Raw genomic sequence first — 27,253 nt, 5'->3', positions numbered from 1 at the left:
ACTCCCCTTGAATGCCCTCACTTTTGCTGTCAAAGACATGTAAGTTCCTTGGTATCAACTCTTGGCCTAAGTAATTGATAATTTGTTTTTTGATTTTCCTCTTTACCCCAATCTTCCTCTCTTATGGGTACGTTTGAATTCTGTATCTCATGCTTGTTTTGATGCATTTCCAAGCTCATACCTGAATTTCAGCTATTAGGTGTCGTTCAAGAGTTTTTTTAAGAACATATTTTAGTTTTAGTTACTTGTTTCTTAAATAATTAATTTGTTTTCTTGATTTTTATCTGTGCATCACTCTTTATGCTCTTCTGGGTAGGTGTAAATTCTATATCTCATGCTTGTTTTGATGCATTTCCAAGCTCATACTCCAATTTCAGCTATTGGGTCCTTTTTTAAGAAAATATTTTAGTTTTTATTACTTTTGGATGTGAAATTTGGAGGCAGATTTGATATGGATGGATATGTGACTGTGTTTGGGAATCCCGACTGGGCTCGCTGGCCACGGCAACGGCTCCGGCCATCTTAGCCATCTTAAGAGGAGGCGCCACTTGTGTTGGTAAATCTGTCATGGATGAAATGGCATACATGTTAAGGGTTCAATTTTTTTTTTTTTTTTTTTTTTTTTTTTTTTTCTGGTATTAGTTCTTGTTTGGTGAGCTTTCTATATGGATAGAGATTGTGACAAACTTTTCATACTCATTGAGTGGTTCTTGATTGGTTCTTTGCAAAATTTAGCTGCTAGATTAACTTGTAGCCAATGAATTGGTGAATCTATCACGAGAATCCCACAGGCATTGTTAGAGATGGAGCTAGAAATACAACTGGAGACGCGTTGAGATGAGTCAGAAAACGCGTGGAATTTATTCTCTATTTAATATCTTCTTTTAACTTCCAATTTGTGATTAAATCTGATTAATTTGTAGTTTTTCGCATTTAATTATAATGTAAAATCCAAGCCTATATAAAGAGGCTGTGGAAAGTGAGACATATAGCACAGCACAGCACAGCAGTGCAGAGAGAGCACAGAGAGTGCAGAGAGAGCTGTGAGGAAGAAGGGAGGAAGAGAGAGAGAGAGAGAGAGAGAATTGTAACATTTTTCTGGCGAGTTATTGAATAGTTGGTGTATGCTTCGTGGACGTAGGCCGTTCTTGACCGAACAACGTAAAATTCTTGGTGTCATTTTCTTCTGGATGCTCACAGGGTCCTAACAAGTAGTATCAGAGCCCGGTTGGAGCAGAAAATCCAGATCGGAAGTGATCCCGAAATTTAGAGTTTTGTCCAGTAGATCAAAACTGTGTTTTGAGGCCACCATCGTATTATTATCGCCAAGACGAAGAGAAGAGTGCCCACCGGAGCTCAAACGGAGTTTAGACAAGCCCGCACGTGCCCCCACTTGCCAAGCCGGAGCAAGACGCCTCTTCACGCGCCGTCCATGCACCGGCAAAAATCTCTTCACGCGCTGCACGCACCGCACGCGTCTTCTTCACCCGTTCCGCCTCGACCCGACCCGAAGAGAACTCGACCTGATCCTGCAGGTGACTCAGATCCGGGTGAACCCGAGATCCGATTCCTGACCCGGGTCTGTCCTTAGCGCCACGTCACGCGCAAACAGGGCCACGTCAGCAGGAGCTGCCACGTCATCAAGTGGGTCCCACTACCACGTCAGCATGTGGACCCCACCGTCACATCAGCAGGTGGACCCCACTGCCACGTCAGCAAGAAGACCCATTGCCATGTCAGCAGCACGTCAGCAGATGCCACGTCAGCGCCACGTCATCGGTTTGACAAGGTTTGACTGAAAACTTTGACTGAGCTTTTCGGGGTCGTTTTGGGTCCGTTTTTCGAGCGACTCGAACCATTTCTTGAGTTTTCAATCGTTCTGGATCCATCCGTGCTATCCATTTGAGTTAATTCCATCTCTAGATTAGCAAATGATGTCGAATGAAAAGAGCTCAAAAATTGAAATGTTCAACGGAAACAATTTCGATTTCTGGAAGATGCAGATAGAATATTTGTTTGGGAAGGAATTGTACTTACCGTTGAAGGGAAAGCCAACATCCAAGAACGAGGACGAGGGGGAGTTGCTTGATCAAAAACCCCTCGGAGCCATTAGAATGACGTTGTCGAAATCTGTGGCGTTCAATATCAAGCATATAACATCCACAAAGTCTCTGATCGATGCTCTCAAATATGTACGAGTAGCCTTCAGCCGCAAATAAGATACATCTCATGAAAAGACTATTTACGATGAACATGTCTGCAAAAGACTATTTACGATGAACATGTCTGCAGGTGAGAGTTTCAGCAGGCATCTGAATAATTTCAATGAGTTGTCTGATCAACTCGCCTCAGTCGGGATAACGTTTGATGATGAGATTCGAGCTTTACTGATTCTCAGTCAGCTGCCTGAAAATTGGAATAGTGTCGTTACTGCCATTAGTAGCTCCGCAGGAAAATCGAAACTTGTATATGATGAGGTCGTCAGCATGATTTTGACGGAAGAAATAAGAATGCAGCCGAACCATAGCTCCAATTCGAGTTCAGCCTTGAACATGGAGAATCGAGGTAGAGGAAACAGGCATGGACGATCAAACAATCGTAGCAGATCTAGGCCAAGAAATCCCAGAGGTACTCAGGACACAAGTTCTCAAAGTACTAAAGCTATTGAGTGCTGGAACTGTGGAAAGACTGGTCATTACAGGAACCAGTGCAGGAGTCAGAAGAAAGAATTCGAGACGAGGGCAAAGACAGAAGCAAATATTGCTTCTGAGAATGATGAGATGTTGATTTGCTATTCGGAGAGCAAGCAGGAGTCTTGGGTGTTAGATTTCGGAGCCTCATTTCATGCCACATGCTGCAAAGATTGCCTAGAGGAGTACACACCAGGTAATTTTAGTAAGGTGTACCTTGATAACGATCAACCTTGCGACGTAGTCGGCAAGGGAGTTGTGAAGATCAATATAAACGAGTCAGTATGGAAGCTGAAGGATGTCAGGTATATTCCAAACCAAAGAAAGAATTTGATCTCAGTGGGTCAGTTGGCAGATGAGGGATACATAACGAAATTCATTGGTGATGAATGGAAAGTCTCAAAGGGTTTACTAACGATTGTGCGAGATAAGAAAAGCGGAACACTTTTTCTAACCTCCAATGCCTCCATGTCTATTTCAGTTGCTGCAGGAAATGGCGACAGCAACATCTGGCACCAACGACTTGGTTACATGAGCGAGAAGGGACTCAGGGTGATGCACTCAAAGGAAAAATTAAGTGGTCTACAGTCAGTGCAGGTTGACATGTGTGAGGATTGTATAGTCAGGAAATAGAAGAGGGTTAGTTTCCAGATAAACACCCATGAATGTGTTGGGATACATCAGCAGAATACCAAGAATCCTCAGGTTGAGGAACCAGTGGAGCAGATTGTTGCACCACTATCTCCTACTCCAGCTCTAGAGCTTAGGAGATCTACTCGGTCTCATATACCGGACAGAAGATATATTGATTACTTACTTTCTACAGATGGAGGAGAGCCCGAATGCAATGATAAAGCATGTCAGGTGGCAGATACAAGCAAGTGGGAGCTTGCGATGAAGGATGAGATGAAGTCTCTCACCTCCAACAGAACGTGGAAGTTGTCCAAAGGCCTTCACAACAAATGGGTGTATAGAATCGAAGAGGAGCATGCCGGCTCTAGAAGGTACAAGCCTCAGTTGGTAGTCAAAGGCTTTGAGCAAAAGAAAGGGATTGACTACACCGGCTTTTTTACACCAGTTGTGAAGATGACAGCCATCAGATTAGTTCGCAGAAATCGAGCAAACAGGAAGGTGGCGACTACAGAGAAGCTGAAGTTGTGCTCAACTTCAGTTGGTCTTCATGCTTGAAGACATATATTATGAGCACATTATTTATTGATGATACTGGTTGAGAAAGTGTCTCTATCTCCAAGTGGGAGATTGTTAGAGATGGAGCCAGAAACACAGCTGGAGACACGTTGAGATGAGTCAGAAAACGCGTGGAATTTATTCTCCATTTAATCTCTTCTTTTAACTTCCAATTTGTGATTAAATCTGATTAATTTGTATTTATTCGCATTTAATTATAATGTAAAATCCAAGCCTATATAAAGAGGCTGTGGAAAGTGAGACATATAGCACAGCACAGCAGTGCAGAGAGAGCACAGAGAGTGCAGAGAGAGCTGTGAGGAAGAAGGGAGGAAGAGAGAGAGAGAGAATTGTAACATTTTTTCGGCGAGTTATTGAATAGTTGGTGTGTGCTCCGTGGATGTAGGTCGTTCTTGACTGAACCACGTAAAATTCTTGGTGTCATTTTCTTCTGGATGCTCACAGGGTTCTAACAGGCATTACAACAGCGTTTTTGATTCAAATAATTGTGTCCATAACTTTTTTAAAGGTTCCTTAATTATTTGGAACCCTTTTTTCTTCTTGTTTTTTCTTAAAAAAGACATATAATTGTGTATTGAATTTTAGTTTTTGCATAGATTAGGTAGACGGCTAAGCTTTCTAAATATTATTTATTTATTTATTGGCAGGTGGATCTTGGATCAATGTAAGGTTGCTGCTTTGTGACCGGTTTGGTCACAAGTTCAAGTTTAAGGACAAAGTCTCTGGACTCAAGCATGTGATACGATAGGCTTGACGCATTAATGTGTTGGGCTCAAGTTCTTGACCATTTTCTCATCCAAAAAATCACCATATTTTACTAATGTGCTATCTGATATGCCTTTTTTGCTTCTTTTAACCATCTTTGTAGAATAAATTTTTCTAGAATGTGCACAATTTTTTTTTTTGGGTAACCCTCAAAGTATGAAGGCAAAGTATACCAAACGACTCAAACAAGTGACAACTACACTTGATGGTGAGTGGTGAAGGCTCAAGTATAACCACATGCATCCAATTATGTCGAAACTCTTCAAATTCAAATGTAGTAGCAGACCCAACACTAAACTCCCTTTGAATCATTAATGAATTAGTATATTTAAACTCGCAATAAAACACATTAAACATTTTGCACGTATACAATTTTTCTGCTTGCATTAGATTGGGCCACCATATGTAACACCAAAAGGTACACCCTTAGAACGATTGAAATCCTCTTCCAACTCAGTATCTCTCATCTTAGTAGCCAACTCATCGTAATGATTAAAAAATTTGATTAGGCTCATAGTTTTCCTTGATACCCCATGAGAAACATTGTTCAAACTTTCACTCCTCTATGTTGTCTTGATGCCTACTAAAAAAGTTTCCATACTAAACACTAGACACCATTTGTGTCAAATTCCATATAATTGTTTCAACCATTTGCCGTCTTGAAGTTGAAACTTAGAAATCATTTCAACCCAAGTGGCTTTTTGTATCCCTCATATAAAGACATTTATTATAAAGTTATCTAAACCCCCAATTCGCATATTGCGAGGAACATTTTTAGAGATGTACCATTGGCACAAATGATACCAAGATTGAGGGAAAATCTTTTCAATGACATTTGCCATTGTTTGACGTTAATCCGTGAATGTAGCTTTAGGTTGTTCCCCCTTACCCCTTATGGAGTCTAAAAATGTCTCAAAGAACCATACAAATGAATCTATTGTTTCATCAAGTAAGAAAGTATGCCTAAACAATATATTAGACCAGTGGCGGTTAACACAAACAAAGGGAGCAGAAACCAAATTATACTTATTTGTCCTCTAAGTTGTGTTAAACAGTGCCACATCCCCAAAACACTCATAATCAAGCCTTGACCTTTCATCTCTCAAAAAAAAAAAAAATCATCATTTTCATTTCTTTTTCAACTTGCCAATAGAAGAACATTGGATCCTCCAATTGTTTCTCCTTAAAATAGCACCCAAGGCCATTGCATCCCTACGGTCAAGCAATTGTATCGTTTGACTATTCAAGAAGTTATAACATTCACACTTAGTAAATCCAACAATCTCAAACCCTTCCAATTCTTTGGCAATAAAAGAAAAGGTGTTGTGAGTTCTAATCCTTGCATCTGCCATGAATTTTAAGAACCCCTTTTGTTCATTAGAAATATTTTGTTAGGATCTTAGAAATCGTCTTTGTTTAGGGTGGGCAAAATCATGGTTACATTCATTTCTAAATGCACTCACTATAAATTGATCAATACCTTTTACCCTTTGCAATCTTATACTAGCCTTGCAGCCAGTTCTAGTTTCAAGCATATACATTTTTTTATTTTCTTCCATTGGATTTGAAAATTCTTCACAACTCTCTTTTGAACAAAACATGTACACAACAGTGACATTTCCATTCTTACCATACCTCTTGTGACCCTTATTAATACTAGACCCAATCTCATACACATAGTTGTTATACAAATTATATGATTTAATCCAAACTATTAACTATCATTCCAATGAAAAGTTTGGCTCTCATCATAACCATATCTTTACCGCTATCATATCTTAAATCAATTTTATTTGTTTCCTCATCCCTACACTCTTCTTCACTTTCTTGCTCACTATCAAGTAATACAATATCCTCATTTTGGGGAATTCATTTCAGCAAACTAGTATCACAAAACTTGCATATTATACTAATTAATGAGAAAAACGAAATTAATAATAAAACATTTTATCAAAATTTCATTGCATTACTACTTAATCAATATAGGCTATCACATTCATTTAGGCGAGGTAGATTGTCATTAACCATTGAATTACATATTTGCACATAGACCTTTAGTTTGAGGCGACAAGATTTTAATAATTATTCCACAAAATTGTAAGATAATTGGGTCAAAGATTAAATTATAATTTTAAAGTTAACAATTTTACAAATTGTGATCATTTATGAATGTTCTATATTAGCAAAAATGAATGTGGAAATCAATCGGTAGTTATGGAGGATGACAAGGATCCAAATTTTATTTCTTGTTGATGGTTAAATACCTCATTAACTGGTCATCCATGAAAATTCCATAATTTGGTGACAACTCAATTAATAATTGGTAAATGTTATCAAGAGGAAATGTAGTGACCCGAAGAATAATAGCATTTTAATAATAAGAGGGAGAGAAAATAGACACAGAAACAGAAGGAGGCCGTAGACTTCGTCGACAACATTGCATTTTTTGGGATAATTTCAATTTTAGAAAATTGCCAGAACTCGTTGACGAGTGGTTAAGGAATTTCGTCAATGAATACAGGGCTTCGTCAACGAGAAAATACCGAGAGACGGTTCTGGCTGCTCTGAATTTCGTCGACGAATATAGGGCTTCGTCGACAAATTTTATGAAAGACTCGTCGACGAGGTGACATGTCTCGTCGACGAATCTGACCCTATAAATAGCCAAAAATTTGATTTTTATTCACTTTCAAAGTCTCTCTCTCTCTCGTCTCCTCTCCTCTCTTTCTCTTTCCTTACGTCTCCTCTCCCTTCTCTCTTCGTTTCCGGGCCCGTTACTCGCCAGATCGAAGATCTGAAGCCTCCACGACGCTCCTGGCGCAGTTCTCTACAAATCTATCGGAGCGGATCGTTGGGGAAATGAAGTTGGATTTCATCCCAAATACAGGAGGCCTTTTAGTCCCTTTTGGGTCTTATGGCAATTATAGGAAATAATGTAGGCGGAGAAATACTGATATTATGTTCTGGCATATGTTGATTTCAGGGTGTTTTGTAGGAGGCCCTGCGGGGGTTAGGCTTGTATTCCCTAGGGTCTTTCTAGTAGTCAAGTAAGGGAAATATGTTATGCTAAGTGTTTCTTAAAATACTATACATCTTATTTAATTATGAAAATTATATATTTAAGTATGGTGTGGCTTGTGAATATGAATATGGTACGAGTATATGTTTTACGAATGCTAGTTTCATGATTTTACAAATTTCAGTACCATGATTATGTGAATTTTAGTACTCTGATTTTATGGATTTTAATACCATGATTATACAGATTTTAGTACCATGATTATACGAATATCAGTATTATGATTATGCAGTTTCAGTGTTATGATTATTCAGTTCACAGTATTACGATATGTGAAAATACATTATAGTTATGCAGCATCATGGTTATTACGATTACTTCAGAATCATGGTAATTCAGATTGATATGTATAGAAATATATTATATGATATCAGACCCTGTTTGACTTGCAGTTACAGAGCACGGTAGCTTTGCTACAGATATTATGTTACTTTATGAGTGCAACCATCTATTCAGATAATACGTGGTAAGGTCGACCACCTGGACCCTTGAAGAGGTTAGGCTCCCCATCCAAATATGGGTTGAGGTGGGCAGGTCGATTGACGGAGTACAGTGATTTATTCCTGATTGGCTAGTTAGGATAAATCCAGCCTATGGGCCGTACAACCTTGTCATGAGGGGGCAAGTCATGACACAGATAGCCACAGGGAACAGTTTCAGTTGCTATTACTTACGTACGGATTTACAAAAACATGGACCATACTTATGTACACTAGAAGTACTTTGAATTATAAATATAATACTGTTATGTTAAGCAATAGGAAAAAGGGGTGATGTATTTTATTATTTGTACGGTACTTTCGTATTCAGTTATTCATGTTATATGAAAACAGATTTCATGATATATAGTAGTTCATTTACCACACACTAGTAACAGCATATTTCTTCTTACTAAACGTTGGTTCATCCTAGTGTTGAAACATTTTTCAGGTGATCCAGGTAGGCGAACAAATCAAGCTTGCAGGTAGAGGGGCATTTGTAGTGCCCTGACAGCAAAGTGAGTACAATGGAGGATTTTTGTATTTGCCCTAGTTAGCTGAGAGTAAATTGAGGATTCAGTGATATGTGTATATTTTGGGGAACACGGTAGTACTCTGGTATTGGTTTAGTATATATGTAATGATTTATGGTTATGTTTATATGATTTCCGCTTCTTGCTGCTTAGGTTTATGATTGGGTATTCCCAGCATGGTATTAGAGCATGTAGAATATTAGTGGGAAAAAAAAAAACCCAGTTAATTTGTCAGGTCATTCCAGGAAAAGCTAGAAGCACATATATTTCTTTTAAATAAGAACAATTTTGAGGTGAATGGTCTATAGAAGAAATAACACTGCTGTTTTTCAATGAATATTTTCCTACACTTTATTGATGTAATAAGAGCTGACTTATATATGTTAGGACCAGAGGAGCCCATGGGGGGGCTTGATACACATGGATGAACACCAACCTGACTCAAAAGGTTAAGCCTTTTGGATCTTGGGCTCAACCATGTATATAAGCACTCATGATCCACTCTAATTTTTCAATGTGGGATAAGCTCATAAGTGGAATTCTCAACAATCTCCCCCTCACTTGTGAGTTCCAACTGCTCCCCTTTGAATGGAAATCGTCTCCCTTCTAGGAGTAAGCTCAATTCTTTAACAGTTGCTCAAGTGGGCCTTACCACTAACGTCTTGCGTGCGTCGGATTGCATTCCACGTGCTTTTGAACCAATCCTACCTCTCACATCTTGACCCTATTCGGATCCATCCGCAGCCTAGATAATCCTTATTGGTCTCAGTCACACACTTGGTCCTCCAACTATTAGCACGTCAGGAGAATTAGTTTCACGTCTTGACTTTTTATGATGTCACTCACCCAGAGTTACGAACCGTCAGCTCTGATACCACTTGTTTGGACCGGAGGAGCCCATGGGTGGGCTTGATACACATGGGTGAACACCAACCTGACTCAAAAGTTTAAACCTATTGGATCTTGGGCTCAACCATGTATATAAGCACCCATCATCCACTCTAATTTTTTAATGTGGGACAAGCTCAAAAGTGGAATTCTCAACAATATACACAACTGGGAAAAACTATTTATGGCAATATACATCAATTTTGCTAAAACTATGCAGCAGTTACAAAAATATAAAATTGATTTTAAATGATCTTGCTTGATTGTAAGCTATATGTGTTTTGTTCAATCTTGACCTTGATTTGTGCAATTTGTCTTTATATGCCCCCACAAGATTGAGCTTCCATCAGCCAGCCCAATCTTGTTTCTCAAGATTTCAGTTCTTTGTCTTGACAATGCCTTTATTAACAAATTAGCTAATTGGTCTTGTGTATGAACATATCTAACTTGGAGAGAACCACGTTGAACAAGATTACAGACAACCTCCTTTTTTGGAGAAGTTACTGAACTTTGTTTTTTATTGATTGTACTTGTATCTTGAATCCCCCTTTCCTTAATTCCTTTCCTAAATATTGGATACATCTTGATTGTATAGTGTCTCAAAACACACAATACCTAAACCCCTGAAAAATTAAATGCAAGTTTTCAGTAACAAAAATTCAAGACAAATTGGAACAATTAACTATTGATTGTGAATTTATAAACTATTTTTGGATTTGATTATAGATGGAAAGTATAGATATTTCTCTAATAATTGTCACCATTGAGAAGAGTGGAGACTAGAATGGCACTTGGATGATCAGAAAAATAGAGAAAATATGGAGAAGACACATCCAAAATTGATGGGGATGTTGGATTGGAGGAGGAGACCTTCGGATATGTGATGTTGGACATGATTGCAGGAAAAAAAAAATATTCAAACTGTGTTGAAAAAATTTACGCAAAGAACCTGCTCTAATACCATGTTAAAATTGAAGAAAGACTTTGATGATCCTATGGATCATATTTCGATTTTGATAATGACAAATACTGCTAATTGATGGCTATCAAGTTTGGGTGTAGGTTTATATTAACAGATATTTTGATGACACATGAAAAAGAGCATGAAGACCCTAAAGATCATTTTGTGTTGTAATTAATTATTATTCAATTTGAGTCTGTAATAGTAATTAGGGAAAATTGTCTATAATAATCAATACTTTACCTACATGATAGGGTAGATAAGCTCAAAACCGAATCGCTTGTGATTTCAGTTCAATTTCGATCCGATTTTCAGTTTTTTCGTAATTTTTGTACACATGTGAAGATGATCACACCTCCATTAGGTATAGTTTTAACTGACAAAGAGATTTTCCGAATTCTCCTAGTTTAACTCCTCTAAATACGAGTCATAACTCAATAAATGTATCATCTTTTTCATATATTAAAATTTATACTGTTCAATAAAAAACAGTATATCTATCTCACATCCGCTGTAGTACGGTATACTAAATAGCCCGTGCTCCACGAGGCAGCTAGCAGTCCAAACCCTTTCATTGTTTTATTGAATCCAACAAGCCACACGTACCAAGTGATGTATGCTTTTACTCTTAGGCTTTTTTAGCTTATTGGCATTCTAAGTCCTGACCCCCACACATGACAAAATTGTACTGAATTGGTGAGAGAATGCCACGCGTGGCTCATGAGGTTGCAAAGCACGTGCCAATTAATTAATTAATTAAGCAGGGAGAAATAAAAATATATTTGGTAAACCCAAAACTCTCTTTTGGCGTATGAGTCCTGAGAGTAACTTTTCATTTGATATAATATATTAGTATTTAAGTGAACAAGAATAGAGGGACGAATCTATTATCTCAATAAATTAGTCGAGTATTCAAAGTATTCAGGACACCATCATTTTAAGTATATATATATTTGGTAAAATTTTCTACATTATTAAATATGGCATGAGGGTTTTCCCTTCCTTTTTTTTTTTATTTTTTTCTCTCGAGAAGCAATCATATTGAAAGAATGTTTGTGTTAGATTAAATGCATTTGTAATAAAATTACATTAACTCTATGTTTATGTCAAATATTGGTTTCAATTTGCATGAATTTAGACAAAATATTTTACAAAATTATATCAAGTTCTAATACCCAAATTCGCACAAATTCAAATCTAAAGCCTAAAATCCAAACTCGCAAATCCAACCTAAGTTTCTTTCAAGTATGCAAAATCCAAATCCAAGTTTCCCCGCCGCCCGCCGCCGGGGGGGTGGGGGGAAGAACAACATAACACAGAAACCTACTTTGAATCCAAATTTTAATCAGAACTTTGGCTTTACGTGTGAGAGTTTAAAGTTTGGAGTTTAAATTTAAATTTGTATGAAAAATTGGTACACATTGTGAATTTTATGATAAGATTCCCTTTGATTATTCCTGGTATTTGATTATTCTGAAAATTGATTCGTATCTACTCCTCTTTTTTTGTTTCATTGGTTATGTGGGGCATTTTTGTTTCAGTCGGTGTCCGCAATTTGAATTTGCATGTGGGGGGGTTTTTTTTTTTGAAATAATGATTTGATGCTGCCATTGTGAGATTTGTGGTATCGTTTTCCATTCTGCATTATTTTTTACCGATATTGGCGCTCTGGCTCTTTTGCTGGAATTTATTTTCGTAATCAATTGTCAATTGGGTTGTTGTGGTTTGCTTGAAATCATTTTAATTCTTTGTGATGTTGTGATTTTTTGTTGCAACATTTATGTGTGCGAATAGGTTCTTTGCAAGTTGAAATTGAATAGAGGATTTTTTTTTTTTTAAATTCATTGACATGATGTTTGGGGAGTAGCATTTCAAAATTTGGCCATTATCTTTTCATTTTCTACTTTGAGATTAACACACATATGCTGGTAGCTCAATTGCCAGCAATATTTTCATGGGTTTGCTTTAAAAGAGGATTTGAAGTTATTTAAAAAATTTCGCTTTCTAGTTCAACTCAAGGGAAATTATTTTAGTTTAGAATTTACGATATCGGGGGAGAAAGCCACTTCCACAAACAACAAACACCTAAATCATATTTGGAAATTCGATAATGTTGAAAGGAAAATATGAAAGAAACAAAAGAAAAGAAACAAAGTACGTGGTAAATCAATGAAAAAAATTGTCATTAGCCTCTGTTTTTTTCTTAATTTTTAATTATATTTGAACAAAATTTCAATTGTAAGAGTCAATGGTATTTGATTGAGAGGAAAATACAATGAAAATTTGATTTCCTTCCTATTTCCTTTTCCTTTCCTCAAAGACAATCCTTAATCCTAACAGAGCCCTAAAGAACCCAAGAAAAATACCCACCTAAAATAACTGAACCAAATCTGAAACGAACCAATCAAACCATTCTCATAAACATTCTTTCTAAGTTAAAAGTGAGATGGGGAACAAAAACAAACCAAGCCTTAAGTCGCACTAGGGAGGTTCGGCTGCATGAATCTTTTTCCGCCAATAAGAGAAACAAAATCCATCAAATGCAATTTTACAGATATTTCAGAATTATAGTACAAAAATTTTAATTATACTAATTTAATTCCTAGGGCTTGGATTAAATTGTGATTTTAATCTTTTCCAATTTCTATGTCCTTTAAATGGATGTTACTTGTCCAAACTATAGATCTGGCATTTGGATTAGTTATAATTTCTCTCAATTGATCCATTTCAGCTTTTGCCAGAATTTCAAAGCCCTTTATGTGCAACTAAGAATTTTCAAAACATCATATATATTGAAGTAGCAATTGCTTTCATCATAATGGAGGAAGCTTTGATAAGGTTGCTTAGGAAAAACTATGAGACAGGTCATATTAAACAATTTAATCATCCAATTGGGGCTCCTTTGGTTTCGCATTTGTTTTATATGGATGATATTCTTATTTTTGTAAATGGTGCCAAAAAATCAATAAGACAAAGTCAACTCTATTCCTTTTGAAATACATTACTCTTGCTTGGAAATGTGGGTTATTGAGAATCACGGGTTTCATGGAATGTAAATTCTTAGTTACGTATTTGGGTGTGCCTTTGGTTTCTAGAAAATTGTCTTCCAGGATCTTGGAGCCTTTTGTGGAGAAGATTAGGAAGAAAATTGTAGGGTGAAAATTTAAGTTGCTATCGCAAGATGGAAGATTGATTTTATTAAGACACGTGTTGTCTAACATGCCGATACATTTTATGTCAGTTATTAATGTTTCATAGGTCACTTTTGCTTGCATCAACTCTCTTCTTGCTAATTTTTTATAGGGAGAGGTGAAAGGTAAAATGAAGATTCATTGGTGCTCTTGGGAGAAAATTTGTAAACCCACCTCGGAATGGGGTATGGGTTTGAGAGATCTTAAAGAAGTTCAAAAATCGTTTCTCATGAAATTTGCCTTCAGACTGCTCACTTCTAACAATGTATGGTTAGGTTTTTTCAGGACTAAATATTACAGAAATGATCATTTATTAATAAGGAAGGGAAGACCAAATGACTCTCGATTCTGGAAATCAGTAATGGCCACCGTTCCGGAAGTTATGGATAATGTTAAAATTTTGGTGAGAGGTGGAGACTCTTCTTTTTGGTTCGATAAGTGGCTCACATCAAGCCCGTTAGCGGTGCGCATTGAGGATATTTCGAACAAGAAGTTATGTATTAAGGATTGCTGGCTGAATAACAATTGGAACTCTGATTTATTAATGGATTTGGTTGGGGCCCACAAAACAATGAAAATCTTACATAATGTGTCAGCTGGTAAAAGTGGTCAGGATATATTCATTTGAAAGTCTGCCCTTGACGACAATTTCTCTACAAAAATGGCATGGGAGGCAGTGAGGAGCAGAAGTGATAATTTTGAGTGGAATGACTGGTTTTGGCATTTTTCTATTGCCTAGAAGAATCTCAATGTGTTTATGGAAAACCTGATTTAGATGCTTGGCAGTAGATGATAGAATTCAGGTTAAAGGAATATCGATGGCTTCAGCTTGTGATTGCTACGTGCAGAGAAGTCAGGAAAACACTGATCACATTCTTTCTTTAGACGATGTGGCTTCAGAGGTTTGGCGTCGGGCTAGTGTGGTATTGGAGATTCCTTTCCAATAGTTCATTCCCTGAAAAAACAGAATTGCAAACTGGTTCCACTATACTTGAAAATCATCTATTAAAGGTATTTTAATCGGTCTGATTTCGTGTTTGATTACGTGGTGCCTTTGGAATCGAAGATGCAAAGCGAGAATGGAAGGAGTTTATCAAAGTGTGGATCAGACGTGGAGAAGTGTTCGATACTGGGTTAGTTCTTTAGATAAGAGCTCTAATTCTTTTTGAAAATTGAAGATATCAGACATTACGATTTTGAAAGAGTTTCAAATTCAGCATCAGAGAGTTTGCGCTAGGCCTAGAAAAATTATCTCATGAGTTAAACCCCCAATAGGGTGGATTAAACTTAATTGTGATGGGAGCTGTAAGAGCAATTCGGGTACTTCAAGAGGTGGAGGAATTATTCAGAGCTGCCATGGCATGGTGAAAGTGGCTTTTTTAAGCTATTTTGGCAATGATACGAACAATAGTGCTGAATTAAAAGCAATTCTAGAAGGAATTCGTTTATGCAAATGACTTCGTTATTTTAATGTGATTATTAAAGGTGACTTGCGAACTGCTGTTGATTGGTTTCAGAAAGGTAGATGTATCTTGTGGTATCTTTGAGATTTTTGAGAGGACCTCGTGGCGAAACTAGAGGGAGTAAACTTCATGGTGATCCATCAATAAAAAGAAGACAATAGTGCAGCTAATTTATCGCTAGAGAATAAGAAATGGGAAACAATGTCATTTACAAAGAACAACATATTTTACTACGTTCTCTGAAAGGTATTCTTTGGATGGATAGATTATGTCTCACTTCCTTTCGTCATTAGTTCATCCTTTCAATTTTTGTTTGGTTAGTTTAGATTTTTTTTATTTTAGTTTATTTTATTATCTTTGTTTTTGATAAGCGTGTTTAGATTTATTTCTTATTTAGCCTTATTTGGTTTTGTAATCCGGTTTTGGTTGGTTGTTGGTATTATTTTTGGAAGGCATTTAATGTTTTTTATCTATAATCTTCCAATACTTGTCTTGTAACCATGGTATTCCTCCACCATAAGTGAGGTTATATCAATAAATAATTAGAGATGTCGTCCTCCTTTCTTAAAAAAAAAAAAGAAAAAAGTAGCAATTGCTACTTCATATGTTATGAGTAAAAGTTTGAAAGAGTACTGTTCACCAGCATTTGTTCTATTTGCTTTTCTTGTCATTTTTCAAACAATTAATCTATATTTATGTAGTGCTTGTTTGTTATTTTTTATATTTTTCATTGAACTTTTTAAATTTTTTCCTTTTTTTTTTTTTTCTTTTAAAGAGAATGATGATACACTGAAACTCCAACTCAAGGACATGGCATTAGAATTTTCATTGCCGGTTGAAAGAATCAAAGTAGCATTACCAAATTTACGAGGCCCTCTCCCTTCAGCACCCATATCATGCTCCCCTGAGTTGATTAGTTCAATTACGGCTCTAATTGATCAACAGAATATTCCTGAGGCAAAAATCGGACTTACCTCTGGAGAACAACTTTTCTCTGGCTATACACTTCTATCCAGCGGTATCTATTCATGGTTGTTTTTGTGATCTTCTCTCCTATCACTTTTTTACTTAATATAAATTTTCCCTTTATGTACCAGGTTTAAGGCAGCAAAAGTAGTTGTCACTTCTGAGCTTCCTCTCGGCTCAGGCTTGGGTTCGTCTGCTGCATTCTGCGTCTCACTGTCAGCAACTTTGCTTGCTTTATCAGATTCTGTAGAGCTGGATCACAGCCACCAAGGCTGGTTAATGTTTGGTGTGAGTGAGCTGGAATTGGTGAACAAATGGGCTCTGAAGGTGAAAAGATAATTCATGGAAAGCCATCTGGAATTGACAACACTGTTAGCACATATGGTATGTGATCATTTTGATAGTGGTACGTAAATATGCCTTGTGTTAGGGTGTGACAATGTAATGGGGAAAATGGGGGAGTGAGATACTGCTATAATTGTATTCTTCAAGGATTTAGAATAAATATATGAATATCTGTGTTATCGCTTGTATGGTGATTCTTTTGTAGATTAAATAATACAAGTAGTTCTTTTCATTGTGGTGTTCTGTTGCCTTGGATTATGATGTCTCTGATTGTTATAGTCTTATTCGGTGTATAAGAATATATTGCTCATGTGAAATCCTATTATTCCTTGTTTTCCTTGAGTATTGAGACTCACCTGGTGCTCGTGCTTGTAGGCTTGAACGTGTGAGAGTTGGCTGACTTGTCGAGGGAGAGCTCTCAACGAGTGCCACACGGCCCTTATTTGAGTCCCATTTTGAGGGTCCGTGACAGTTGGTATCAGAGCACAGTGTGTGCAAGCACCATGCGTGGGATTATGAGAAATAAGTCAAGAAGAGTGAAGCGCATTGAGGCGCTTGAGACAAAACTTGCAACCCTGGAGACAACGTGTGGTGACCTCCAAGGGTTGGTGGCAACGTTGATAAAAGAGAAAGGCAGCGTGTCAACAGAGCTTGAGGCCGCCGAAGAAAACCCTAGAGAAAATCTCTATGGGGTATCAAAAGTCGTAAAGAGACTTGAGGAACTTGAAAAATTCATTCCAAGTGTGAAATCCCTGGAGAAACGTCCAAGAGAGCTTGAGGCCTTCCAGAAGAGTATCGAGCAGTTGGAAGCCTTTGAGAGCAGGCTACAACATATTGAGGGCATATTGCCATCTCTTTCATCCCAACGGGCAGAGCCAATAGAGCTTGAGGTCTCCTTACGGGAGCTAACGGATAATCTTGATTTCCTTACAGAAGATGTTAAAGTATCCATTACTGCTTTGAATGAAGATTTGAAGGAGATGGGCAATGTCAAAAGTGCGGTGGTCCAAGTCTAGAGGGATTTACAAGAGATCACTGCGAAAGTGAATGCAGTGGCACAGTTAGCTCGATGGCCAGTTGCACATCCAAATGAGAGTTCTCGATGGAAGGTACCGGAACCTAAAATTTTTGGGGGTACACGAGATGCAAAGGAGCTAGACAATTTCTTCTTTGATATGGAACACTACTTCACGTGATCCCGGGTGGATTTAGAAGTGGACCGGGTCAATATGGCAACGGTGTACCTGGTTGGGGATACAAAATTGTGGTGGAGAACTAAATGGAATGATATTCAGCACAATAGATGTGTCATTAACACATGGGAGGGGTTGAAACAGGCGTTGAAGGCCCAATTCTATCCAGAAAATGTGGAGTATATAGCAAAGTGCAAAGTAATGGAATTGCAACAGACGGGCTCATTAAGGAGTTATGTAAGGGAATACCAAGCCTTGATGTTGGAAATTATAGACATGACTGAATCGGATAAACTGATTCATTTTCTTCGGGGTTTGAAGACATGGCCAAGAAATGAAATATGTCGGCAAGGTGCTGGTGATCTCTCTTCTACCCTCGCTGCTGCTGAACGGTTGGATGATTTTTCAAATAATTCTGGGAAGCGAAATTTCCCTACATCCGTCAATAATGATTCCCGTCCCAATAAAGTGTATAAGCCCACAAATGGGAGAAGAGATAAGGAGACAAATAGTTCTTGGAAAGATAAAAGAGCGCCCATGAATAGGGAGTGGAGGGGCGGACGAACGGGGGGTGGAGAGCGTCGACCGATCTCTTGTTTTCTTTGCATGGGACCACATCGAGTGGCGGAGTGCCCTGATCGTAAGGCTTTGAATGCTATGAAGGCCCTTCGAGGGGAAACCGAAACCTCGACAGCAATTCCAAAAGAACACCCGAATATGGTGGGAGCCTTGAGATTTTTGGGGGCATTAGAGCGTCAAGTAATTAACAACAAGTCTCAAGAGAAGTGACTAATGTATGTGGATCTACTTTTGAATGGAAAGAAAATCAGGGCCATGATTGATACTGGGGCCACCCATAATTTCATTGCTGATTCTGAAGCTCAACGGTTAGAATTGCAAGTAGATAAAGATGTGGGCAAGATAAAAGCAGTGAATTCTCCAGCATTAACCACGGTGGGGGTGGTACCTAAAGTGGCATGCCAAATGGGATCATGGTCTGGAACAGTTGATTTCACTGTGGCACCCCTTGACGACTTTGATGTGGTATTGGGGATGGATTTTCTTAAAGTGACACGCTCAATGCCGATCCCAGCTGTGGATTGTCTTGTGATAATGGGAAGTGCACCTTGTGCAGTCCCCGCAGCCTACAACAATTTCGATGAGAGGAAGTTGCTTTCAGCCCTCCAATTCAAAAAGGGAGTAAAAAGGGGAGAATCTTCTTTCGTGGTTCTACCAATAGTCTCAGAAGAGGCAGAAGTAGGGAAATATCCACTTGAGATTAAGGAAGTTTTAGAAGAGTTCAAGGAGGTGATCCCGGAACAGCTACCGAGGGTTTTACCACCTCGACGACAGATTGACCACGAAATTGAACTTTTGCCAGGAGTAAAGCCGCCAGCACGTGCCCCTTATCGAATGGCGCCGCCTGAGTTAGCTGAACTTAGAAGGCAACTGAATGATCTTATTGCAGTAGGGTTCATCCGGCCTTCAAAAGCTCCTTTTGGGGCCCCAGTGTTATTTCAGAAGAAACAAGATGGTAGTTTGCGCTTGTGTATAGATTATCAAGCTCTTAATAAGGTGACTGTGCGCAACAAGTATCCTATTCCACTGATTGCTGATATTTTTGACCAATTAAGTATAGCTAGATATTTCACGAAACTGGACTTGAGGTCGGGATATCATCAAGTGCGCATTGTTGAGGGAGATGAACGAAGACCACTTGTGTCACACGGTATGGAGCATTTGAATTCCTTGTCATGCCTTTTGGGCTAACAAATGCACCCGCTACCTTTTGTTCTCTAATGAATCAGGTTTTTCGGGACTACCTTGATCAGTTTGTTGTTGTTTACCTTGATGACATACTGGTTTTCAGCGCATCCTTAGAAGAACATAAAGATCATCTTCGAAAGGTTTTTCAAAAACTCAAAAAAAATCAGTTATATGTAAAAGGGGAGAAGTGTGCTTTCGCTCAAAAGCGTATTAAATTCTTGGGGCATATCATTGAGGAGGGCCAGATTCGGATGGATTCAGCTAAAGTAAAAACTATCAAGGAGTGGCGAGCACCTACATCCGTTAGAGAACTGCGATCTTTCTTGGGTCTAGCCAACTACTACCGAAAGTTTATAGAGGGGTACTCTAGAAGAGTTGTATTGTTAACGAATTTACTGAGGAAGGGGGTACCATAGGGGTGGTCAGAAGAGTGCCAATCAGCATTTGTTGAATTAAAAGAAAAGATTGTAGGAGATCCTGTGCTAATCTTTCCTGATGTGACAAAACCGTTTGAAGTGCAAGTAGATGCCTCAGACTTTGCATTAGGGGGAGTTCTCTTGCAGGAAGGGCATCCAGTTGCTTTTGAAAGTAGAAAATTGTCGGGGATCGAACGGAATTATACAGCACAAGAAAAGGAGCTTCTCGCAGTGGTACACTGTCTTCGGGTGTGGAGGCACTATCTCTTGGGGTCCAAATTTGTGGTAAAAACCGATAATGTAGCAGTTACTCATTTTTTGTCACAACCTGGACTAACGTCAAAACAAGCCCGTTGGCAGGAGAAGCTAGCTGAATTTAATTTTGCTTTTGAATATAAAGTGGGGAAGACGAATGAAGTGGCCGACGCTTTAAGTAGAAAAACTGAATTGGCAGCATTGAAAATCATCAGTCATCTATCAACTAGTAGGGTGGCGCTACCTTTGAAGAATCTTATCAAGGAATATTTAAGTACAGACCAGCAAGCGCAGTCACTAAGCAAACTAATAAACAAAGGGAAGAAACGACAATTCTGGGTAGAAGATGGACTGATAATGACTAAAGGCAGGAGAGTCTATGTGCCTAAAGCTGGAAACTTGAGGAAAACCTTACTGAAAGAATGTCATGATACGTTGTGGGCTGGTCATCCGGGATGACGAAGAACTCATGGTTTGATTACACAGGGGTACTATTGGCCGAATATGCAAGATGATGTGATGAGTTATACTAAAACGTGCTTGATCTGTCAACAAGACAAGGTAGAAAGAAAGAAGACCTCAGGTTTATTGGAGCCATTGCTAGTTCCTGCTAGGCCATGGGAGAGTGTCTCTTTGGATTTCATTTCCTCGTTGCCAAAAGTAGAGGAGTTTGACACAATTTTGGTGGTGATTGACCGGTTCTCAAAGTATGCAACTTTCGTACCGGTCTCGAAGCTGTGTTCAGCAGAGAAGACAGCTCAGTTATTCTTCAAGCATGTGGTGAAGTATTGGGGTGTTCCAGAAAGCTTAATTAGTGATAGGGATGTTAGATTCACAGGGGGATTTTGGGGTGAACTCTTTCGCTTGATGGGTTCAAACCTTAATCTTTCCACGAGCCATCACCCATAGACAGATGGTCAAACTGAACGTTTTAATGGGATGCTGGAAGAATACTTGCGACATTTTGTTCACTCCAATCAGAAGAATTGGGTTACTTTATTGGACACGACACAATTCTGTTTTAACTCTATGAAATCTTCTGCAACTAATAAAAGCCCTTTTGAGATTGTGACAGGTCAACAACCGACTCTTCCACATACTCTGGATGGTCCATACAAAGGAAATTGCCCAAAAGCCTACCAATTCACGAAAAATTGGTTGCAAAACATCGAAGTCACCCGAGCTCAGTTAGAAAAAGCATCCAAGCGCATGAAGAAATGGGCTGACAAAGGGAGACGACCACAACAATTTAAAGCTGGAGATCTGGTTCTTGTAAAAGTGCCGCCGGAGACATTTCGCTTTCTTCGTGGCAAGGATAAAAGGCTGTTACATCGTTTACGAAGGTCCAATCAGAGTAATCGAAAAGGTGGGACATGCATCTTATCGGCTTGAGCAACCCGAGTGGATGAAAAGCCACAGACGTCCAGTCCATCCCGTGTTTCATGTAAGCAATTTAAAGCCATTCCACACAGATGAAGCAGATTCGCACCAACAAAAATTAAGGAGATCAACAATTTCCAGAAGGCATCCTGTCACCAAAGAAGTCCAGGAGATCATTGCAGACAGAGTCGTCAATCTAGAAGGTCGTCAACAACAACAATTTCTGGTTCAGTGGTTAGGAGTGGGGGAAGAAGAGAATAGTTGGGAAACAGCAGACAACCTTCAGCATGCCATACAGAAGATTGAAGATTTCAGAAATTCGTAGTCAACGACATCTACATCGACATCAGAAGAGTGAGAAGACCGTCTACAACACATCGACGAGGACGTCGATGAATTGAGTGGGGGAGGATGTTAGGGTGTGACAATGTAATGGGGAAAATGGGGGAGTGAGATACTGTTATAATTGTATTCTTCAAGGATTTAGAATGAATATATGAATATCTGTGTTATCGCTTGTATGGTGATTCTTTTGTAGATGAATAATACAAGTAGTTCTTTTCATTGTGGTGTTCTGTTGCCTTGGATTATGATGTCTCTGATTGTTATAGTCTTATTCGATGTATAAGAATATATTGCTCATATGAAATCCTATTGTTCCTTGTTTACCTTGAGTATTGAGACTCACCTGGTGCTCGTGCTTGCAGGCTTGAACGTGTGAGAGTTGGCTGACTTGTCGAGGGAGAGCTCTCAACGAGTGCCACACGGCCCTTATTTGAGTCCCATTTTGGGGGTCCGTGACACCTTGCCTCTGCAGACTCTGCTGTACAGTGGTTACAACTAGGAGCTATTCAATATTTGGCATATTTTGAAATCCAACAAATTATTGAAAATATGGTGAAGAAGTTGAGGTAATTAATGGTGTCAACAATGTGGACCAAATTTTGGAAAATATTCGGGAAGGGAGAAAAACAATTGAGTTCGAGTAGGAAAGGAGAAATACATTTCTGCCTAGAAATTTTTGGAGTGAAATATGGATTAAGGAATGATTTAATACTCGTATACAGTATATAGAAACTTGCGGATAATTTGGAAAATTATGTCAACTTCTTGTCACTCGCACACACAGTGAATGAGGGTTATGTGCTTTGATCTTTAAGTAACTGAAAAAGCTTATACAACAGGCAACATGATCATGTACAAGTTGGGAAGTTTGGCCTGCATCTTGTCCAATATGCCGCTCAAAATGCTTGTCACTAATACAAAAGTTGGGAGAAACACAAAGGCATTGGTTGCTGGTGTTTCAGAAAGGACTTCAAGGCACCATGATGCGATGGCTGCTGTGTTTAAAGCTGTTGATTTTATCAGTATGGAATTGTCTTCCATTATCCAAGCACCAGCTCCAGATGACCGTGCTACTACTGAGAAGGAAGGGAAGATAGAAGAGTTGATGGAAATGAATCAGGGTTTGCTCCAATGTTTGGGGGTTACCCATGCATCAATAGAAACGGTGCTTCGGACGACATTAAAGTATAAGTTAGCTTCAAAGTTGACAGGAGTTGGGGGTGGAGGCTGTGTTCTGATATTTTTGCCCAGCCGTATCCATTTTCTTATTATATTTGTCTGGATTTTCTCTATTTCCATCTTTTATGATTTCTTAATTTGTTTTAATACAAATGATATGCATGAAAAGCTCAAATCTTGGGAACAGTCTCCCCCAGCATGGAGTAAGACTGCTTACACCTTGGCCTTCCTAGACCGCTGATGGTATAGGACCCTTGTGCACTAGGTGTCTTTCAATTTCCTATTTTCTTTTTGGGAGATCTCCTTCTCTTCTGTTTCTCTCTCTCTCTCTCTCTCTCTGATTGTGCACACAGCTAGCTATAAAAAATGAAACTAAGACCTGTCCTCAGTTACGGCAAGCCAAAATAATAAGGCTGGACAGCCCAGATTCATTTGCCAAGACCTAGTAGTTGGCATAACAGGGTCAATTGCAAGCCAATTTAAGAAGAAATATTTTGAAGTTGCTTAAGGCAATTTAGTGCAAGAGATTAATGATTAGGTTTTGCTAGAACATATGCCAAAGATGGTGGGCAAGAGAGCTGAGCAAGAAGTATTTAGATGATTGAGCTCTTGATTCAAGTCCAGTTTTGTGTGGCAACCCTTTTATAAGTCGCACGTGTAGCTCATCACAGGTAGTCTTGAAATGGGTTTTGGTGTACAGCCAAAAAATCTTTTATAGACTACAAGTTGAATGTATTTTCGGAGAGACTAATATTCATTTCCTTTAATATCATATGTTTCCTTTACTACATGAATTAGAGGTATCAGAAGGGGTGTTTTTTTTTTTTTTTTATAACTAAAATAGGGCGACATCTCTAATTATTTATTGATATATCCTCTTTTTTGGGGGAAGGAATACCGTGGTTACATTATAAGCATTGGGAGATTACAGAAAAAAAAAAAAAAACATTAAAAACCTCCCAAAAATAATACTAACAACCAACCAAAACAGAACTACAAATCCAAATAAAACTAAATAAGAAACAAATCTAACCAGACCTAACAAAAATAAAAATACTAAAATAAACTAAAGTCAACAAATCTAAACCAACCAAATAAAAATTGAAGATGAACTAATGACGAAGGGAAGTGAGACCTAACTTATCTATCCAAAGGATACCTTTGAAAGTATGTGGTAAAAGATGTTATTTTTTGTAGATGTCATTGTTTCCTATTTCTCCTTCTCTAGTGAGAAAATCAGTCGCACTATTGTCTTTCCTATTTTGATGGATCACCATGAAGTTCACTCCTTCTAACTCTGCCACAAGGTCCTCCGAAAAATTCCAAAGATACCACAAGGTACATCTACCTTTTCGAAACCAATCAATAACAATTCTCAAGTCACTTTCAATAATCATCTTAAAATAATGAAGTCATTGCATAAACGAATTCCTTCCAAGATTGTTTTTAATTTCACACTATTATTCATATCATTGTCAAAATAGTTTGAAAAAATCGCTTTCCCCATGCCATGGAATTCCCGAATGATTCCTCCACCTTCTGAAGTACCTAGATTACCCCTACAGCTTCCATTACAATTAAGTTTTATCCACAATACTGGGGGTTTAACCCACGAGATAATTTTTTTAGGCCTGGCGCAAACTCCCTGATGCTGAATTTGAAACTCTTCAAAATCGTAATGTCCAATTTCTTCAAGTTTCAAAAAGAATTAGAGCTCTCAACTAAAGAACTAACTCAGTATCGAACACTTCTCCACATCTAAACTGCACTTTGGTAAACTCCTTTCATTTTCGCTTTGCATTTCAATTCCAAAGGCACCATGTAATCAAACATGAAATCAGACCGATTAAAATACCTTTAATAGATGATTTTCGAGCATAATGGAATTAGTTTGCAGCTTGCAATCCTATTTTTCCAGGGAAGAAAACGTTGGAAAGGAATCCCTAACACCACACTAATCTGACGCCAAACCTCTGAAGCCACATCGTCTAAAGAAAAATGTGATCAGTGTTTTTCTGACTTCTCTCCACGCAACAATCACAAGCCGAAGCCATCGATATTCCTTTTACCTAAATTCTATCAGGAATGGTTGTTGATAAGGTCGTCGCAGAGCTTGAGTCATGTGGATCCTAGTGTTTCATTGTTGGAATTGGAGGGAATGGTCTTGAAATTAACTTTGGTGGTTCATCCTGATTTTCCAGGAACAGCAATGAATCACTGTAAGATTTGATGTTTAAACAGCTAACAATATCCAGAAAATGTTCCCTATTGGGGGAACCCTAGGCTAGCAGGTGGTGGTGGCATCCTTAGAGACTGTACAGGTTCGTTTGTTTTCGGTTTTTCAAAATCTTTTGATTCTTGTTCTAATAATGAAACTGAATTGAGAGTAGTGATGGAAGGAATAAAACTTTGTAAACAATTGGACCATACTTGTAACATCCTCAAAATTCATACATTTATATATATATATATATATATATATATATATATATCTGTATATCTTCATCCATACCGAAGCAGCGGGAACATAAATCACATATCCACATGTACATGTATATACAATACCAGAATCCAGTGTATACAGACCATAGCCATACAAAAATACCCTTCCACCATCATCTACTCAAAAATATATTCAACTCTGTCAAAAAACTCACCCTATAACCAGGGTGATTCAAACACTCTCTATCCGCGAGCCTGATCTGCTCGCCTAACTGGCTCACCTAAAAAATGTTAAAGTAATGGGGTGAGTCGACGCTCAGTAAGTGGAAATATACTATTACTAGTGTGTGAGAACTAAGTTAAAGATACTTTTAAATAATAACTGAACTGTAAGGCAACAAATAATCTGTAAAGCATATCTTTTTTTCTCAATTTAAAATATACTGTATCGTCTGTATTTTCTACTTTTCATACTAATAATATCATACTATACTCATCATATACTGTAAAACTGTATACATATACATAACTGTGCTTTATCCCTGTGACTCTATACGTCATGATTTGACCCCTCATGACAGGGTTGTGCGGCCCGTAGGCGGGACTTCATCTGGTCGGCCCCCTAGATAAGTCAATATACTCTACACTACCTCAGCCCGACCAAACTGCATCCACTCCTAGGTTCGGGCCTGGCTACTACATCGTCAAAACCGGCCCGCTCTACCCAGTGAACTAAGTAGCTGCAACCTCTCCGAGCATGGTTGACGATGCCCACACACTATCTGAGATATGTGGTTGCACTCTATCTGTATATAGTAATGGTACCGTGGTCTGTAACTATATCTGTACTATATCTATCTGTAATCTTTCCACAAGGATCTGATACTATATACATATATACATATATACTCTTTTACTGTTTTCATCATGTTTCCAAAATTACCATAACGCTATCTTTCTGTACTATAAATACTGTAATCTCTATGTACAGTATATATAGCATCTTGATGCTATCTCTATATATATCTATTTGTATCTCTATCTATATACTCTGTCTGTATACTCTATATGTTATGGTAATAGGAAACATGGCATGTTATAACTCTGTATAAAGCTGTAATATAAATACTGATATGAGTAAAACTGTATGCATGTATATGTATATATGTATATATCTATTTCATGAAACTATTCATATAAAAGCTGTATATGCATGTACATTTCTCCGTGTACTCTCTATGAATATAAATATATATCTATATATTATGTGTAATCCCATATACTAGAAAAACTATATAAACTGTATATACTGTCAATATCTGTATATTCAGTATAGTATGATACATTATAAAAGTTACATAAATTTCTTCGTCACATGAAAATCTTCTCAAACCACACAAGCATTTAAACTCATATTCTGTAAATACTGTATGATAGACTTGTATAAATATATGTCTATGAAATCTCTGTTAACTTTATTAAAATTCCTAGTATAGCATATTTCCCTTACCTTTACTCTGAAAAGCCCCTACAAAATTCTGTGTCACGCCCCAAACCCGCAAGTGTCCCAGGTGTGAATTTAGTAACCTAATCTGTCTCTCTATCAATTAAAACATACATGATACCACAAACAAAGAGGGTCCGACCCCGTGGGGTGAACGAATGCCCTAAATACATACATACATATGTCCATACTCATCAAAATAT

At 38.1% G+C, this 27,253-nt stretch overlaps 1 pseudogene; it reads left to right on the top strand.

The window, feature by feature from the left end:
* Window positions 1-1,432: 1,432 nt before the first annotated feature.
* LOC131160993 (mevalonate kinase-like) lies at window positions 1,433-25,297 on the top strand (annotated as a pseudogene).
* Window positions 25,298-27,253: the final 1,956 nt, after the last annotated feature.

Source organism: Malania oleifera, chromosome 7, assembly GCF_029873635.1.
Source record: "Malania oleifera isolate guangnan ecotype guangnan chromosome 7, ASM2987363v1, whole genome shotgun sequence".
Lineage (NCBI taxonomy): Eukaryota > Viridiplantae > Streptophyta > Magnoliopsida > Santalales > Ximeniaceae > Malania > Malania oleifera.
This window is presented reverse-complemented; position numbering and strand designations above follow the sequence as displayed.